Source organism: Sinocyclocheilus rhinocerous, unplaced genomic scaffold, assembly GCF_001515625.1.
Source record: "Sinocyclocheilus rhinocerous isolate Xijiao unplaced genomic scaffold, SAMN03320098_v1.1 scaffold174, whole genome shotgun sequence".
NCBI classification, from domain to species: domain Eukaryota; kingdom Metazoa; phylum Chordata; class Actinopteri; order Cypriniformes; family Cyprinidae; genus Sinocyclocheilus; species Sinocyclocheilus rhinocerous.
The window spans coordinates 494,649-515,716 of record NW_015646289.1 but is presented as its reverse complement, the minus strand read 5'-3'; the positions used below and the strand labels follow the sequence as shown (position 1 = coordinate 515,716).

General features: G+C 37.0%; 1 protein-coding gene across 10 annotated transcripts in view; it reads right to left on the bottom strand.

Moving 5' to 3' along the window:
• Window positions 1-21,068, bottom strand: part of LOC107707213 (teneurin-2-like) — a 312,784-nt gene that overhangs the window by 287,625 nt on the left and 4,091 nt on the right. For 7 of the 10 annotated variants that reach the window (XM_016511146.1, XM_016511150.1, XM_016511153.1 and 4 more), the window contains exon 2: window positions 8,724-8,786. The exons of 1 other annotated variant lie outside the window; for it this stretch is intronic. The gene's annotated coding sequence lies outside the window, so the exon portion shown is untranslated. Of the gene's footprint in view, window positions 1-8,719; window positions 8,787-14,479; window positions 14,655-21,068 lie in introns of those variants that run through there. 2 more of the 10 variants (XM_016511148.1, XM_016511149.1) reach the window with 2 other exon arrangements.

Genomic DNA, 21,068 nt, shown 5'->3' with positions numbered 1-21,068 from the left:
GTCAAGAGTAAAAAAAAAAAAAAACACAGCAAGCCTCTGTATAAACACTTCTATTAGTTCACCAGGCTTTCAAACGCTTCTCCCCAAATACAGCATAGACAGCTGCAGGGGTTTGTCATCTTAGGAGAAGAAGGAGGGGATGAGCGGTCCAAAACAAGATGATCATGGACAGGGGAAGTACGGAGAGAAAGTGTAGGGGAAAATATTTACTTTATTGTATCAACTTCTGTTTTCCCACCTAAAGGGCCAATGGGCATTTCTAGCTAGATAGTGATCAAAGCCAGGTGACTAAAGCTTCTGGATGTCACCTTCTGCTACCTAGAAAGAAGCTACGAGTTATTATTAGGCTCTGAAAAGAAATTTCATATAGATGGCTATTAAGCTGTATTTAATAACAGAGTGAGAGATAAATTCTCACATCAGACAACTCAATATAACACTCTCTGAGTGCAATGGAGAAAAAAAGAAAGTTGCAAATAATATGTTTTACAAGAAAATACTACTTCAAAAATTACGTGTATTCAACACATTACTTAATATCTATTTGTAATTAATTGTTAAATTTATTATAAATTTTTGAATGAAAATGGATTACATGCCAAATTTTTAAACGTATATACACACACCAATGTTCAAAAGTTTGGAGCAGACAAGATTCAATGTTGAAAACAGTTGCTTAACATTTTTGTGCAAACCAGGACACGTTTTTGAGGATGAATAGAAAAGTTTAAAAGAACAGCATTTAAAAAAAATATATGTTTATTTATTTATTTGTAAAATTCTAAAAGTCTTTACTCTCACTTTTAATCAAATGATTGCATCCCTGATTAACAAAAGCATTAATTTATTTCAAATAATATTATTAAAATGTATTATTAATCTTTAAAAAGAAAGAAAGAAAGAAAGAGAAGAAAGAAAGAAAGAAAGAAATAAAGAGAAGAAAGAAAGAAGGTTGATAAGTCACACAGAGTGGGTGTGTGGACATAATGTGACACACATACACACACACGTGTGCGTGCTCACTCCAGACCGTATTAAAATAGCTGTCATTCTGCAGGCCCTCTCCATACTCCTACTGCAGGTAAATTAATAAAGCTCCTCACTCTGCCTTCTGTTTGAGGAGGAACACCATTAAGACCAATCCCTTAAAATGGCAATTTAAACAAGGTGTGAAATAACATGAGACTACTGGAACTTCCTGATTGCTATGACAACCCAGGTTCATTTCTGCTTCTCTGAAGATAATCCAATCACCAAATCAGCCTTCAAAGCACCTACAGGCATCATGGAGGGAAAAATGGAGATGTGCAGCTGCTTACCTTAAACAATACAAACTGGGGCATGAGAAATCAGAATAATTCTCCAGCTATTTTCTTTTTTACACTCTTAAAGGGATAGTTCACCTAAAAATTTAAGTTCTGTCATCTTTTACTCACCCTCATGTCATTCCAAACCTGTATGACGTCCTTTCTTCTGCGGAACATAAAAGGAGATATTTTTATATAGTTTTTATTTTATTTTTCAAAGTCAATAGCCACCAAAACTGTTTGATTACCAAAATTCTTCAAAAGATATGCTTTTGTGTTCTGCAGAATAAAGTAAGTCATACAGGTGAGGGAGAAAAAAAAAGAAAGAAAGAAAAACGAGGGTAAGTAAATGATGACAGAACTTTAATATATTATTTTAAAAAAAAATTTTTTTTCTCCCGAATCTTTAGTTCGGCCTACTTTTTGTTTCCTATTTGGTTCTTCAAAAAATAAAAGTTTTTTTGATGCTATACTATACATAATTTATAACAATATACTATGGTTTTATTGATGCAAATTCCTGCTCTTATTGTGCATTAGTACATGTTATTCCAAAGAAATAAAATGTTTGCCTTCACAATCTGTAATCAAGGTGAAATATACATCATAGAAGTTTTTTTCCCCCTTTTTTCTGCATTTCTCTCATACTGCAGAGCACCAGTATGCAGATGATTTTCTAATAAACTAATAAAGTTTTATGTGTAAAATAAAAAGGATCTTGGACGCCTACAGGCTGTGAAATCCTGGTGGTACATTTATATTTAAATGTGTATCATCAAGCCAAACTTTTTTACAAGTCAAACTTGTAGGCCTACACTAATTGTGCAATTACATCTCTAGACATCAGTTAAAGTTGAGGGTGTCATATATCCCAGCATAACCTGAGAGCATACTCAGCTCGCTGTGGATGGAGAGAGATGATAAAAAGTCTAAAAAGCAGCTCATCAGAGAACGGAGAGAGGAGGAGTGAAGACGCTGGGGACGTGTTAGCAGCGGTGGGATAAAAAAACAGACACTCTCCGCTGAATGAAAATGTTATAACACCAGGCTAGATAAAACCCCAACCAGAAGTGAATTAAGCAGCCCTGCACCTGCAATCCACAGTCCTAATAGATATTGATGGAGTCAGTCAGTTAAACAGTGAAACAATTAGACCGCTCCCTTCGCCAACCCTCACCCCTCGACTTCAGACAATTACAGAAGCGCCAGGACGGTGTAGCCCTTAGCAGAGTCTACATCGCAGAGCCCATCTCTCTCAGGGCCCCAGAGCAACTACCCCTCTTGCTGATGCTCAAACAGACAGATTGGAGCTCATTATACCTGCAGCGGGGAATAGCGCCCCTGCCTGAGGGACTTCATCTTGCCTATGCAATAGATTAGGGGTCTGTTGCAAGCTAGGAACCTAAAGCATGCTTGTGCTCTTGCATTAGGGTGAGTGAGAGGACGTTCGTGTGAAGGATAACAATAGTAAATGGGGCACGCGGAACAAGAAAGGTCAGGCCGTGGCTGTATAAATGTATGAGCCATGAACTCAACATGACACTGAAAGAAAAAAGGGAAAGAGAGAAGAGAAAAGGAGTTTTGTGAGCCGAGCAGGCAGGAGAAGTTGGGTCACGGAAACCCACACGGAATCCGCACACTCATTTCACGTTTTCTGTGCTGATTGTGGATGAAGGTCTGAGAAATTCTGTTTGAATATTTGGATATTGGTTTGTATCTTGTTGAAAAATCTATCTGGTAGCTGAGTCAAGATTTACTAAACGGCAAATTAGTGTTAGAGCGCAATTCCATAAAAGCGCCGATGGGAGGGGAAAATTCTGCGGGTGATTTATAAACAATGCGCACATTAAAGAACACAAACGCAGCCAGATCATTTCCATAATGACCAGCGCCATCTACCAAGAGCAGCGCAAATTACCGCCTGCTTTAAGACTTGCATTTTATGGCCGTTAAATAATGGCGCAAATACAGGTAATTTGATGAGCACAAATGTTAGTAAATCGCATTGCGCGATTCATTTTAATACTCTCCTACCATAAATTTTGCATCTGAAAGGGAAACTCCTATAAATGCTTATTCAATAAGGTCAGGTGCAAAAATAACTGTGTCCACGCCTTTTCAGCGCAAATTCTTCACTGTGCGTTCTTTAGTAAATCCTGAAAGTACTATTTTAACGCCAAAAGACGGTTTGCGCTGACACAAGCTGTTAGTAAATCTGGCCCTAATAACGGAAGACATTACGTTTAAAAAAATAGTTAAAATATATATTATATTTAATAATATACACTAATGTTAAAACATTATTGTTTTTATTATTGGAACAACTGGGTGAGTAAATGATGACAGAATTTTAATTTTTGGTTGAACTATCCCTTTAAACACTTTACATTGACATGACCAACTGGAAGCTAGTTTGTTTTCAGAAGCTAATGACTAGCTTGGACCATTTAAAATCCAGCTCAAAATCAGCTACAATGTTCCAAAATATAGCTAGCAATTTAAGATGGATTGTACAGCAAGGCCTAGCTGTTGTGTGGATACAAAAGCATCCCACGCACACATACACATACATCCAGGAGGAGATCAGTGTGTCCTGAGGAAATCACCCCTCCCCGATGCACTGTATCCCAGTGGTCTGGCTGCTTTTCTCTCTGATGTTTATACTCTGGTGACCCAAAGCCCCAGAGAGAGCCTGACCTCAGTCAGCACATCTAATCCTGTGGGATAAACAAAAAAAACACACTGCTTTGTTCATAAGCCCCACACTTACACACCACCCAAGTTCTTCATAATTGATGACACCGCTCGCAACACTGCCAACCTCCCCTGTAATGAGACTGTATGTCAGATCCACCTCGTTCACATATATTCCAGCCTGCCTGCTTCAACACCAGCAAACATGGCCCAATTTAACTTGTTTTTGCCTTAATACGGCCTCTTAAAACAACCATTTCCATTCTTCTCTTAGACAACAACTCCCACCTGAAGACAGCCATCACCTTCTGAGGCAATCATGGTGCATTTTGCTGAACACTTGAGAGAGTAATGAGCAGAGATTCACGGAGACACCTTTACTTATTCATAGTCAGTAAAGATACTCTTAGCTTTAAAAGCTCAGCGCCGCTGTCAGGTGTCTCGTCCCTGAAGGAGGACCTCCTGTGCTGCTGTAACAATATGGACACACACCTAACGGCCTTGTTAATGCAAGGAAAGGCATCAGTAACAACCCTCAAAGACTCCAGAGAGCCGCTGACCTTCACAGAAGCCCCTCCATATTCATGCAGCTGCAAGTTCACATACACAAGCACACACAACCACCTGATGTTGATCTTATGTCGGATGTGTGTATACATGATTCATTCATTGATTAGTTGCTTGGTCAAATGGACAGCCTTTCTGCAGGCTGGTTTTCATTCTACACATGTTTATTAATGACCACTCACAACTGAAAGGGCTCGCTACATATATGTAAACACATAAGAAGCACAAAATATATGTGGCCATTAATGTTTAAATGAAGTAGACCATCTGGGGAAGACTGTTCCTGTCTTGTTGATTATTTAAAAATGATTAAACCTCTACTCTGAAGTGCCTTTGGAGAATTATATGGGTCAATGACAAATAAGAAAGGGGAAAATATTTTCTTAAAAAAAAAATCTATTTTAAAGTGCAGTCTTTGTATTCATGTACTTCTATAACATTTTCGAGAAAAGATTTATTGTAACAACTAAAAATGTCATGTGGTGTGTCCATCAATTAAAAAGCAAAGACACTTTATACATGTGAGTGCACACATTGTAATATTTTTCCTGCATATATACATTATTAGTAGTAATATTAATATTAAAATATATTAATATTAATAGACAAAGCAAAGGCAAAGACATATTCATACACTTTATACATGTGACTGCACTTATTGTAATATTTTAATTATTTCATTATGCATTCTATTTAATAATAATAATAATATCTGATCCAATTGAAGGAAAAGCAACAGAAAAAGTGAGAGCATACTTTGCTCAAATGAAACACACTCGACTTAAGCGAGTACCATGCTGTTCACTGAGGCCCCTGTGTGGAAATTAAATTGCAGCTCATCTGGGGAATGAATAAACAGACAAATTCAGAGGTTTAACGTCTATTCAGAGATTTGGTTTTAATAAAGGCATTACGGTATGTAGACGCTTTAATCCTACAATCACATCAGTTACATACTGTAGTCCACTATGATAGGGACTGGTAAAGAATCACACACATTCATACACAATAACAGAGATGAACACAAACTCCTAGAAGTGGGTTATAAAACAGCTATATTTAATGCTATAAAAAAATCAAAACCAAATGTACTTACAACATTCAATCCTCAATAGTGAATAACAGATTTTTCTTTTGCTGTAACCAACACCTTTCTGTTTCACTATCTTTTTTTCCATCTCTTTTAGTTCATCTTGGTTTCTAAACCTGAAAAACATCAAGTAGATGAATGTGCATTTCTCATGGACATTGATTGCCATTGGTCATTTATCAAAGGCTTAATAAAAGATTAACTAAAGTCTACATTCATAGCGGTTCTGCTAATTTGCTGGTAATGTGAGATCAATACAGCCAAGTTAATGTATGCATATGAAAAGATGTAACAAGATTATGCCTACGAGGGTAGATAGATAGTTTGTGTTTGTTGTGGTGAAACAGCAACCAGTCATTTTAATTTAGTAAGTTTGTCAATTGCTTTCATTTCCTCTTTTGGTTCATTTCTGGCTTAGTGTTGGGCAGGTGATCGATTACACATTCCTTCAAGGGATATCGTTTAGATCCCACCATTAGCAAACAAGCTGCTTAACTATATTTAATCTATGAACAGATTAGGTTGAATGTGAAATCAATAATTTAAATCTAAAAAACAATTACATATTCCACAATAATAATAATAATAATTATTATTATTATTATTATTATTATTATTATTATTACTATTTTAAGTCTTTGAGATTTTAGAATGAACTAAACAGATGTGGCACTCTAGCATGTAAAAACCAGCGTCTTATTGCTAAGCACCTACAATACAATCCAGTTTAGCCAGACATTAAATGCGCTGATGCACTGTGATTATTTAAGTAAACATGCATCCTTTCTATGCAAATTAGGCTTATTATAGATTGCATCTCATTCATTAGTGAAATCCCTCCAATGTGTTTCAGTGGTCAGAGGTTCCAGATGGAGATCTGAGCAAATGCAGCTATAAGCCAAAGTCTTTCTCAGTGGAGATTAATGCACACGGATCCACCTGTTGAACCGCTACTCATGCTGTACTCTTCCAATTTAAAGCCTCGCAAACATGTTCAATAGTAGCTAATATAAACGCATAAGCATCTGACACAATCTCAGCATTTAAGCACAAGCTTGAAAGATCTTGGTAAAATGCTCTAGTGTTTAATGATGCCCAAGATCTATAAACAAGCTTTAAACTATTGACAGTTTTAAATTTGCACTGCATCAAGTCTGAGCGGTTTGGTTCAGGGTTCCATCAATTATACAGTATTATTCTTTACAGAGTCTGTCTCATTCAAACAACTTACTGCAACTCTAAGACATCTTTTTAATTTAAACACATATACTAAAGCTTGAGTCAACTACAGTGTGCCGGAGGAGACCTTGAGAGACTCAGCACACATCTGTAGCATTGAAATCGCTCTATGTGCGCCATCATGTGAATGGACTATAATTACACATTCTGTTTCAGATGAACTGTCAAAAACTCTAATCTTGCAAAGTGACTGCAGCCCTGAAAGGTGATGCAGGATTTTTAAATACACCTGTACAGGCTAAATGACCCCATGTGCTGATCTGAATGAAGATTAATTATCATGCCAAGAAACTTTCAATCAACTGGCCCAGCCATCAAGGGCATCATCTCATTCACACTGTAGTTAATGGGCACCCCTAATGCTGCTCCTTCTTAATAGTTCCTGTCTTTCACTTACACATATGGACTTTGAAATATTATCTCTGAGATCAGTTTGGACAAACTGAAAGATGCCAGGAAATGAAGTTTGCAATGTTTTAAACCTCCATATTGTGATGCATTTCAAAGGGAAACAGAATATTCAGCTAAACAGAGTGAAACTTGATTTATTTTTATTTATTTATTTTCCCATTATATTATATTATATTATATTAAGCCTAATATTAATATTAATTATTGATATTTATAGTTACATTTAACTTAATGTAAATTTAATTTAAATCCCATTCCCCGTCTTTGCCCAAATGACAAAAACCCATAAACTTAAAAATGAATGAAGAATAATTTAATAATAATATATATATATGAATGAAAAGTAAAATTTATTTAAAAAATGATATTAATATAAATAAAAATGTATATTTTATTTATTTTTCATCAAATTATCCCGCTTTTTCCATGTACAGCACAATAATGACAAAAGCCAAAAGCCAAAAACATATAAACGAACAACTAACTAACTAACCAAACTTGCAATTTAATAAAAAAAATATTAATATGTTTTCCACGGTCCTAGTGAAAAGAAAAAAAAATTAATAATATAAATATGAATTATATATTTTAATACTTTTTCATCAAATTCTCCCTCTTTTGTCCATGTACAGCCCAATAATGACAAAAAGTAAAAAACTATAAACAAACAACTAGGGCCTATCAAACAGACCTCCACATGGCTTTTATATTCTGATACGTGCAAATACATTGGTCCAGAAACCAATGGACCCATGCCTTTGGTTTCTGTGCATATTGTTCCTGAATATATGGCAGCAAGGTCATCTCTGCAGGCTTTCATGTCAGTACACAAGCTGAATTAAATGTAGCGCTTGACTCATACACACAGCTGTCAACCTCCTTTAGGAACAGAGCAGAGCAAACTCACAAACACACACACAGGTGTTACTACGAATGCAAAAATCTTGCACTAACACGCTGTTCTTTCATAGCACATTGTTCATCCATAAAAATCTAACAATCTAAAAAGCTCCAAAGAGATTTATAGGCTACGTCTTCACAGTGCGCAGCATAAAAATAGTAATACCTGTGTTTATTTTCAGCAATGCTGTTCAACAGCCTGGAGCTGTCTAACTTACTTCTGCTGTTGTTGGAGCACATTACTGAAATGCTCTTGCCAGGGAAACACGTTTGTTACAGTGGCAAAGCATCTCCTGTGGCACATCCACACTAATGCAGCCCGGTAGCCATACGGTGCGAGACCGGACACGTCTGAGCTGATCGGGTGTGATTGTGGACAGCAGGGTTTTCACTCATCAGCCTGACAGCAGCAGCAGAGCTCACTAAAGCAGATCACACTCACACACAGACTGACGGGCCAGCTGGTCCAATAAGCCTGTAGTGACATATGAGCAAAGGAAAATCAACATACTTACAACATCTAGAGGAGGAAAGAATTAAGGGAGAACAGGAGCCGAATGTTTGTCTTCTTCCTCCGACTGATAAGAAAGAAAGAAAGAAAGAAAGAAAGAAAGAAAGAAACAATCATGTATATTATGCCACATAGATTAGCACAATACAACTCCTAGAATCCTCAAAAAAAAAAAAAAATCTGTGCAGCTAAAAGCAATTTAATTTCAAAGGCAATTTAGCTAGTATTTGTGATTTTCCTTTTTTTGTTCACTTTAAAAGCTAAAAGAAATTTGCTTTAAATAATGCTTGAATCTCAAAGTAAAAATGTCGAACAATTCACTAGATACTGTACATCATTCACTTCCGCAAAATAAAAAATAAAACCCAACAGGAACCCAGTGTGAAGCTTATTACACACACACACACACACACACACACACACACACAAAAACAACAATAAATAAATAAATAAATAAAATAAATGGACATAGAATATTGATTTTGGAGAATTATTTTATTTTATGACTAGAAACTGACAGCAAAGTTACATGAAAGCCATAACACTAGAACAGCTATAGGAAATAAATTGCCAACAATCAATTATAAATTTTAACACCCACTAAACACAAATATGTTGCAAAAAAAATCAATTTAATCTATTTAAAATATCTCCACAGAAATTAATAAATTAGTAACTATGGTAACTGGTATTTGGTTTCTTTGAATTCATGTTCTACAAATGTATTTATTTACTTTTTATTTTATTATTATTCATGCTTCCCACTTGAAAGGTCGGTATAGGGGAAAAAAATATGTTTCAGCAAACCAATAAGCTAAAAATATAGATAAAGAAAAACACTGTTCTATCAGGAGCTATGGCAAGTTTGTGTGAACTCTACTTGTATATGTATGTGTGGCTGTGTCTGTCTGTCTGTGTGTGTGTGTGTGTGTGTGTGTGTGTGTGTGTGTGTGTGTGTGTGTGTGTGTGTGTTTTTGCCAGAATCTCTCTGCCCCCAAACTGACACTGGAGTCAGCTGTTAATCTGACCCTGACCAGTCTTACCACCCACCCATGTTCACAAAACAAGCTCAGCAACATATGCGTGTACAAACCTGCATGTGCGTGTACATACACATGTGCACTTTTCATTTGTGTATGCTTTACTGTGTCTACTTTACTGTGTCTGTGTCAGTGGACGTGGACGTGTGTCGAACTTTCACACTTCATTGTGAGTTTCCCGGCATGACTGGAAGCCGGGGTGCGTGTAATTCTATTGAGAAGCAGCTTCTGAATACACAGAGAAAAACTTCCTCTCACTGTGGAACCAGACCTAATCTAGCAACTAAGAGACAGGCAGGATTATCAGCACGTCACTATAAACCTCACCCTGACTTTACTCTGATTAACATACAAATAATATAGAACTTAAAATACATCTTCATTTGTGCTTCATAATCACACAAGTTTGAAAAAAAATGACAGTGTAAATGATTACAGATATTTCAACTCTAATAAGTTAACAAACTTAAAGATTAGGTTAGAAATTTTGTTTACACATACTGACTAACCCTTCCAATTTGTTTGCATAGACATCGCATCTTCTGTGCTTAACTGCCTGCTAGCAATGACAAAATTGCATGTGCAAATGTAACTAGCAAAGATATTGCTATTATACTCTTGCATATATACAGTTAAAGTATATATTACAATTTATTAATTGTTGAATAAAGTCATTCTTTTTGGGGTTTTTTGCGCACAAAAAGTATTATCATAGCTTCATAACATTAAGGATGAACCATGATGTCACATGGACTATTTTAACAATGTCTTTACTACCTTAATGGGCCTTGAACATTGTAGTTGAGTTGCTGTCTATGCAGAGTCAAAAAGCTCCTGGATTTCATCAAAAATATCTTAATTTGTGTTCGAAAGATGAAAGAAGGTCTTACAGGTTTGGAACAACATGAGGATGAGTAATTAATGACAGAATTTTTATTTTTGGGGTGAACAACAATACAAAGCAACATACAGCATATATATTCTCAAGGTTTTGCAGCCCATCTGTGATGTAACCTCAGGCTCTACTCTTCTACCAGAATGTTAACTCAAAACTGCAAAATAACAGAAACCCCTTATACATAACAGAAGCACAAAAACACACAAAATCACACTTAACTTTAACATTTACTCTCCTTCTACAGTCTAACTCAAAGCATGCTGGGAACTGGAAATCTGCTGCTACTAATTCAGTTCAGGTTCAGCTTAATATAATCAGTTGCTGTGTTTTCTATTAAGTACAATGAACTTTCAGTCATATTTGAGTGTTCAGTCACATTTTGCTGTTTGGTTTTACAGTGTAAACTATCCCTTTAAAAACCAGGTTACATACTTCCTGGGCATACTACATGAGCCAACTGAACAACTGATGACGAAAAATGGGAATGGGAATGGAATGCTAACACTGGAAAGTTAGTTAATCTACAAACCTACAGGATATGAGAAATGTAACACTGAAAAGCAGCTTCCAAGCACATTCACAGCCACATACAAAATTCCTACAAAATTGCATTGCGTGTGGCGTTAATGTGAGCATTTGGGGAAATGTGTGAATTTGTCATTAGGTGGTTATTCAGTTAATGTGGTGTATTTGTAATGCAGATCAGCTGTCGCTATAAGGTGAGCTCGCAGGAGAGAATAAACACCGGAGAGTCGACCCGACTGTCACAGCCAATGTTAAAACACAATTAACAAAGATGTCCATTAAGAATTCCTCCAGTTTGATTCTGTGCAGATTAGCAGCGATTCATAATTCATTAACCTTGGGTGACTTTACACTATAGATTAATTTTTAATTTCAGTTCACCGGCGCAACGGGAAGGTCAGCTGCGTGATGTGTCGTGACATCACTTCCTCCAGGAGCCCAGGTCCACATTGACACTTAATTTTGTGGCTCCTCTTGAAAAAAAAAAAAAACGGCAGCTCATCTGAAGTGCTCTTTTCACACACTACAGCGCGGAGTAAAACCTGTCACTTACACTCCATTCGGAGCCAAACCAACAGATAAACAAGCCAATAGCATGACAATTTACATCAATATGAGGGCCAACACAGAGAGCATGAGCTGAACGAGTCTAAAGCCCAAAGGCAGGGAGAAAGAGAGAGAGACGACTCGTGTATGCAGAAAAGGAGAGACAAGAGATTGGGCTTGGTGTCGTGCAAGTCTGTGAGGTAAAAGCGTGAGGGGCTTCTGAGGGGTAATAGATCAATACGCACACTGAAGCCAGTCGGGGTCCCTACGGCTGAGACGGATCGTTCTCGCACACACATCGAGAGGTGAGCCCAGGGCAAGCCAGTGGACTCATCAAACACAAAGACCTATTTCATGTGCAATCTATAGGCCAACCAGAATGACCTGTCGGCTACGAGACACAAAGTACTTAAAAAAGCACCCTTGTCAGCAAATATCAAAATCGATCGGAATGTAAATTCAATAGGAACCTCACAGAAGTGGCTGTTTTGTGTGCAAATGACTAGCTGTTGCTTCAAATGGAGTCTGCCGGCCCATCGCTCGTAATATTCTATCTACACATGCAAATAGAGCGCAGTTCTGCCCCTCAACACCTTGCCACATAAACACAACGTGATTGGACAATGAGAAGCGCATGCAAGCGCCAAAACAAGCTTAAGGCTCGCCAGAACACTCACACAGTCACATACTGACCCAATAACTGAAGACTTAAGACAAATTAGCACCTGCCTATTTAATTACAGCTCCGACTTAATTAAACTCCCAAGGATTAAACACTGCTAACTGGCAGAGGCAAAAATATTACAAATACACACATGCGTGCATAGCATCGTGTTGCAAATCCATTGTAGCCTTACTGCACGCTATTCCATCATATATGTTTTTATGTCAGGATGATGCAATATCAAAGCTAAAGTGTTTTTTTGTCGATTTACCTTTCATGCGCTTTCTGTAAACACCAAATATGAATAGCGCAGCCGTAGGGTGGATCAGATTATAATCAGCCGAGACATTTAATCTATTCTTTACCCGACACAGCGATCGAGCCTGGTTACACTGATATGACAGAGTTTGTGTACTGGACGAGATTATTCCCATGCTTCTCCCAGATCCCTGAATTTACTAATGGAGTCAGGCTTGTTGGATGGAGAGGTAGAAGAGAGACTTAAGCACAACCGTGGATTAAAAAAATAAATAAATATAAAATCCTGTAAAATAAGGAAAGAGGATTCGTCGGAATCACGACACTGCGCTCACTGTGATTTCAAGTGAATTTTAACATGTGAGCGAGTGATTGTCTTACAGTGAATGTAAATGGGAAGTTGACATGACAAGTCAGGCTGTATTAGCAGTGTGTTGCTATATTTAATTTAAACCACAGTTTTATTTCTTGTATAATAAATAAAGTTATACATGCAGTTTTTATTACCTCATTATTATTCGATTGACTACATGGAACAAATGCACTTTTAAAAATGAATGTGTCTATTTACAGTACTACTTTAATCTTAAGTATATAAGTTGTAAGTAAAAAGTAATTTTATCTCAACTTTATATGATGAGACAGCTTTATGAAGTAAATCATAAATATTTTGAATTTGTATAGAATTTGCTTGAGCATCTTGACCACCTCAAAAAAGAACTGTCTCAACCAATGGCGTTTGATTTGATTGTTTGAAAATATTTATTTATTTATTTATTTATTTTTATTCATTCATTCATTCATTCATTGCATTGAAATATAAAGGATATAAATAAATTCGATTGCTCAAAAATGCAAATTTTAATTTAATATATTTTGATATAATGCAACATTTACTATCTGCCCACAGCCCTCAATCATGTTTTTCACAAATGTTGACACTTTATAATAAAAATTTGGGGCACCTATGATGTAAAACATTATACTGAATTTGTAACTTGCCTTTTTATTGATTATGACCAGACAAGGAAAGAGGAACAGGATTGGAATACAACATCCAGCCAGATTTGAACCACAGTCTCTCGCCCAAGTGCTATGGCTCAATGTTTCTAGCCTGCACACGCTAACTGCTGGGCCACATCACAGACAATAAGCTACACTTTTGAGCTCAGTCTATATATGCCAAGCTCATTCACCAAATATTTAACAGTGTTTTTCCCCAAGAGAACAGATGATATCACAATCTAAAAACCAATGACTTAGAAACAGGGAGAAAAAAAAAACAATTTACCTGCTCTGTCATCAGTAGTAATAGAAGCATTCAAATTCAATAACGCATCTCTGACTCATCTCTGTGCTCTTTACCTTTTCTGCACCAAAAATCAAACGGCAGCACACTTCCATATCAATATTTTACTGCCCGCTTAATGTGAATTTAATGATAGCAATCTCCTATTTAACGTCAGTGTGTTCTGTAATGGAAGGCTCTCAGTGGGAGAGAGTTGGAGAATCGTACGGTAAGACGCAGGAGCGGCGCTGGGGCGATGCAGCCGGAGATACTGTGAACCCGGCAAAGTAATCACACGGTACAAGAGTAAATCAGCCACAACATTTAGAAGTCTGCAGCATGTGAACAAAGCCCAGGAGGTAGTTAAGACTGGTTCTTAATGAGCTAATTAGGTTTGTTTAGGCAGCTTTTACATGCTGCTGGTAATGAGGGGAATGAGAGACAAATTTCTTTGCCAAAGAGGAGAGGATATGGAAAGGGTTGTAAAAAAGAGCTGTTCTGAAGACAGTGAGCATCAACAATGGTTGTTTTGAAATCTTACCGTGCATGTTCTTCAAGCCAACGTTTCCAGATCGGTGTTATCAGACCATTGACGTCAAACCTTGTAATGAAATAATACTGTCCAACTTCTCAGAGAGAAACAGCTTGTTTCCTTGCACTGACCGCAGACTGAGGTTTCATGTCACCTGTGCTCCGATAGCCAGGTTACAACACACACACACACACAACCAGCTTAAAACAACACATGCACACCCCACCTGCTGTCTGCTCTCACACTGGTGGCAAAAAAAAAAAAAGATCACATCTATTAATGCAACAAAATGCTTTAGTTCAAAGCGCTTGAGCATTCAGAAAAACACTCATCAGTGACTGTGGCCTTCACCGTCTGATAAAGCACTGCAGCAACAGGACCATCACAAGCCTGTCATGCATAATTAATGAAAGAGATGAGAGCTGTTAGCCACACTCACACACACACACACACAAAAGCTGAGATGCCCGGTACCAGCTGAGGGTGGGTAAAAGAAGCTAGATGAATTAGATAGGACGGTTTAATCTTAAATAGCTGTACAGATTCTTGTGCATCAAACAGGAAATCTTTTCTTTCTTCAGAACCGCTGACTGCCCAATGCCGTCAAAACGCAGACATAAATACAGGTGATTGTGTAGAGCTGACAGTTCAAGGGTGAGTTTTACAAAATGGCAAGGAATGTGATAGTCATATTTCAAAAGTATTTGAAAAATGTGTATAAAGAAAATAAAGCCAGTTTGTGTTAGGATTGTTTGTACAGTGAGATTTCAAAGGGTTAGGGTTGTTCGTAAATCATTGCCTTGATGCATATGAGAAATAATACTTTTATTCAGCAAGGACACAATAAATTGATCAAAAGGGACATTTGTAATCCAACAAAATATTTATATTTCAAATAAATGCTGAATTTTTTATTTAAACAATCCTGAAAAAATGTGCAGTTTTTTATATAAAATATTAAGCAGCAGAATTGTTTTGATAATTGATAATAATAAAATGTTTTATGAGCAGAAAATCAGCATATTATAATGATTTCTGAAGGATCATGTGACACTGTAGACTGGAGTAATGATGCTGAAAATTCCTCTTTGCACAGGAATAAATTATATTTTGAAATATATTAAAATAGAAAACAATTATTTAAATTGTAATAATAATTCATATTTATTTATTTATTTGTTTGTTTGTTTGATGATGATGAGAAACTGTAGCCATGGAGAGCACATTACATTTTTTTTTTAAAAAGAACCCCAAATTAACCCCAAACTTTTGAATTGTACTGTAAATTATAACTAGACATTAAGTATATATCAGTATAAGTAAATACATAAATCACAATGCAATAAATAAATAAATCACAATGCAATAAATAAATAAACAAACAAACAGATTTTATTTTATTCTTGAAAATTTTCTTTTTTTTTTTGGTGAAGTATAATCCGGCCATTTTTTTTTTTGTAATTCATCCTCAAAGGGAAGCATGCAGAAGGTCGCTGAAAAGCTGAAAGCATTTGTCTGAACTAGCAGTGCTTTCCATTTCTCTACCTAGAAACATCCCTTTAGTTTTCTCTACAGAACATAACACAAATGCTTTTAGCACCTATAATCAATAGAAGAAACTGTTTCACTATCGCTTATGTGTGCCAGGCACAAATAGTTTAAAAGTGAAAGGTGGTGGAAGGGTTTAGACAGGTACCCTACAAGTGGTATACACACACAGACACAGACACACACACACACACATATCCACAAACAAAGACAGAGGCACACCTACTGAAGGTCATCACATACAAAATGTGCCCAGGTAAGATCTTTCTCCTCTAACTCCCAGGAAATGACTGCATACATGCGCGAGAGAGTACGTGTGTGTTTTGTGTTTGGGGAGAGGGTGTTCAGAGGTTAAACTTGTACTCCTGAAAGTGTTCCCAGCAGAGATTAATCATTCCGGGCCGGGATGCATCATCTCAGCCATAAAACATTGGGCCTGACCTCTCTCTTGTGATATTAGTGAGGAGCGGTGAGTAGCGAGATTGCTCTCTGCGTGATGGTTGCCACAAATGGTTTGCACATTACATATCTTTCAAAGTGCATGTATCTCAAGTCAGGTAAATATGGAAATGGCCATTGCATCTCTTTCTTAAAAGCGCTGTAGGCGTTTTGGGATTAAAATGCGTTAGATATAAGTGAAATAGGTGTCCGGTGATAATCACATCTGTCTCTGTAACACCTTTAGGCTCTGTAAACAGCAAACACACAGTATGCCAAAAAACAGCCATTCAGAAACGTCTGTTTTGAATCATGGGCGAACCCCAAACGCATTTTTGCCTTGAAAGGCAGTACAGGAACCGGACACCATTCAAAGGGTCATTTGAAATGAAACTGAGCAGTTGGATCTCTTCACAAAGGGCTCTTACACAAGGCCGTTAGCAAAGAGTACAGACAACAGGTCACTTCAAGAAAGCAATTTTGCCGTTTATGATCACATGCACCCTTCATTGTACTCACTTCAAGTGCTTTGCCCTTCTAAGTGAGTAGGGCATATTGATGCTCACTTCTGAATGCAGTTCATCCCTTTTTGCATGTTCAGATTTGCTGAAATGTCTTTAGAGGGTGCGGCGGTGTAATTCAGTGGCTAAGTCAAAAAAAAAAAAAAGTTCGTAAAATGTCTCCATTTGCTTACAGCACCTTTAAAATCACAAGCATGTGAACTCTTGTATTGGCACTGACCTAAGCCAAATATCCTGTTTAGCTTCAGATGCTCAAACTGGCGGCGTTCAGGAGGTATTTGGACTTCTTCTGCTTTACTTCTGCTGCTTGTGTGGTCTTGTCTTGAAAAGTATAAACATCTTTTCAGATCACAGCACATTTCAATGGGATTGAGGCCAATGGGATTACAGACTTACTGTAGTTGTTCTTTTTTTCTGAGGTTTGCTGTTGGTACGTGTTCCTTTGCGTTTTCCAAAATACATTGACTTTGGTCTCATGTGTCAGCGGGTCATTGTTGAAGCATTGCTATAGAATATGCATGTGGTCTTTAGCAAGCTAACGGAGAGGGTTTTGCTTTTTTCCAGAGAGCAATTGAGGATTTTTTTTCTCTGACGAACACAGATGTTATCACCTGCAAGAAGTCTCTACAGACCCTTAGCGGTGACCCCAGGTTTCTGTGTCACCTATTTTAGTATTCTGTTCGTCCCTTTACACTAATCACTGTAGGAGACCCACTGCTAGAGAGAGCAGAAGCTGAATTTCATCTTTTAAATGGAGGTCTGAGTGTTTGTGCTTTCCTCAGCTCACATCAGAATGAATGTATTTAACAAATGAGTACACATAAATGTGATGTTGTAATTACCAGAAATCAGGGAAACTTTGGTTTTCTTTGAGCCCTAACTTTCTGTATACTACTCATTTAGCTGGTTTGTGAGCCGTTTATCTTCAACCAAACTATGAGATACTTATAGATAAACTATCAGTTACATGGTTATGGCTCCAACGCAACTTTTCAACTTTTCTAACTGCTCAAAGATATAAAAGCATTTATGAGAGTTTAAAGTCATCCAAATAAGTTATCATTATTTATTAATTTGCCTTAAAGCACTAATAATCAGCAAATAGCCATATCTTCTAAAGCACAGACTTCTTATCCTCATCTTCTTATATTATTCTTTATTCACTATTCCTTTAAACAGAACTGTAAAAAAACTCTCTTAAGAATTTAATGAATTAAACATCATGTTAGCTGTAGAAACATCTGAGTTTACTTAATTACTTTTGTCTAGAGTCTCAAGAGATGTTATCTGATCTAAACTCTAAAAAAAATCCCCTCTCTCCCTATCTGTTGCTCTCAATGCCTCTCAATTTTCCATCTTCATCCTGTTAACATGTACACTCACAGCTTAAAGATATTTGTGATATAATAATAATGCAATTATTTCAGTCAATATAGTCATAACTCAAACCATTTTAAATTATATATATATATATATATCAAAATTTGGTGGAAGTATAATTTTTTTCCCCAATGAAATTGATTCAGCAATGGTTATGAATTGAGAAATTATAGATCTTTTGACATAAGTCGTCATTGTACTATGAAACCTTACTGTAAGTTTCAGAACTCAAAGTAGCAATGTTTTTAAATGTGTCAGTATTGCTTTGTTTTTTACAGCTCATTTGATATGTGCTGATTATTTATAGGTTTTTAAGCAAAAATAGTTGTTTTACTGTGTGTTTGATCAAATAAATGCAACCTTGGTGAGCATTAGACACTTCCGTTTTGTTTTTTTTTTATGGTAAAAACACTCCTGTAAAAAGCAGACTGCAAAGTGATGTACCATCCCTCAAGAACTGCAAATTAAACTAACAATCAGCCAGAACAGCAGGAGCCAAGACAGAAATGAGGGGAAAAAGAGAGACAGAGAGAGTACTGAATATGCTTTTAATGACAACATGTTGATAATACAGTACGGACTATGGCTCAATCAGTTTCTGGTAAACGTCTACGGTTAAAGCATGGAAATTTGGATCAGTAACACAAGTGCATAAATTTAGACAGAACAGCATTTGAGTGTCCCCTTGCTTTCACACCACTGAATAGAAGAGCCAGTGCCAGGAATCGCAGTCGGATGATGGTTTTGGGAAGCTCTGCTGTAACTCAGCACCAATTCAGAGTGCCAGCGGCGAGGTATCAGAGCGGGCAAGACACTGGTGACAGATGTCTAGGGGGCTCTTCCTTTCCGATACAGGCTGAAGATAGCATCCTGGGCCACTGCCAAATCAGTATTGAGTTTACCTTTGCAATAAGACACCATCAATCAGGAACTACCTCGTTAACGCCTAAAACCCGTTTATAACAAAGAAACACAGACATTCATGAACCAGCTCCCAAAAGTTAAAGACTCCATGAAATGGTTTGACAAGCACAGTTAACTTTTCTGTGCTGACGTATTTCCTGTTATTGAATGTAGAGCACACAAACGTGCCATTCAGAGACAGGTACATGTACTATAGTATTATTATAGTATATATATATTTATTTTTGGTACTTTTCCAAAAATAGAAACATAAACTTCCATTCAAAACTTTAGGTCTGGTATATTCTTTTTTTAAATGTTTTTGAAGAAAACTAGACTGCATTAATTTGATTATTCATTGCTGAAATATTATTACAATTTTAAATTGTATTCATTTCTGTAATGCAATTTAGCTGAATTTTCAGCATCATTACTCCAGTCTTCTTCAGTGTCACATGATCCTTCCGAAATCATTCTAATATGCTAATTTGCTGCTCAAGAAACATTTCTTATTATTATCAATATTGAAAACAGTTGTGCTGCTTATTATTTTTTGTGGAAATTTATATATTTTGTTTTTCAGGATTCTTTGATAAACAGAAAGGTAAAAATAATTTATTTTAAAAATGGAAATGTATTATTAGTGTCTTAACTGACACCTACTGTATGCTCAAAGTATTAATTCTTTAAAAAAAAAAAGTCTGACCCCAAACTTTCAAATTGTAGTGTATATAATTCGTACTAATAGCAATCCCATCCTGCTTTGCAGCAATGAGTGCAGGAGAGACTATTCTTGTGCTAAAAGTTGCTTTTAAGCTGCTATGTAGTTGTAAGTCTGTCTGGGTCGTGGATTTGACACCGTCACCTAGTTAACGCTAATCAACAGCAACCTGAGCTGTGCCGTGATCTGTCCCGGCCTGACTAGAACTGAAACTATCAGCTGTTAACTCTGTGGTCAGCGTCGGCCTGACCTATCTTGAAGAGATAATGAAGAGTGCAGATATAGTTCATCAGCACTCTGATGTTCTCAGCTGTCCGTGTGTAAATGCGGTTTTAGATGCATTAGGGTTATTATACACTCCCACCCAACACTGTAATCTCTTAATCTGCTGAGGACTGGAATCACAGGCTGCATCTGTCAGAGTGCTCGGCAGGGGAGAGGCCATACACCTAATGTGTCAACACACCACACATAAGCATTTCAAATCTGGCAGTTTATGCCAAATCAACAGCCAAAACACTGACCACAAGCACACACATTCATCCATTAGTGCATCTCCATACCTCGGACAAACACTCCATTCCCTGACGCACACCCCATCTATCTGGTCTCATTCCCAGCTCTCCTTCACACGCCACAGACCTGGCTGAAGGACGCAGGACTGGGGAGGGGAGCTTGATAATGATGCAGACACTCCTATAACTGCAAATGGACTTCGCTACATCAGCCGAGCCAATATGTACACACAGACACGTCTACAACAACACACTCACACAAGCATGAACTAGAGTTTTGCTTAACAATGCTAATTGGTTGAAAAGGGTCAGGCTTCTGTTGACAGTAATGAAGACTGATGCTGTGGTGTGTCCTCAAATGTGGGAGACGCCAGTGTGGGTATAAATAAATACTGTCAGCGCTAACCCAGATCTGAAGTTTTGTGTGTTCACACATAAAAAGAGACAGAATATAGTTCATATAACACACATTATAGCAAGCCATTGAAATACAGTAAAATTACAACAGATTAACCGTTTAAAAAATTGTCTACACAATTCAATGTAAGATTGAATGAATGAATGAATGAATA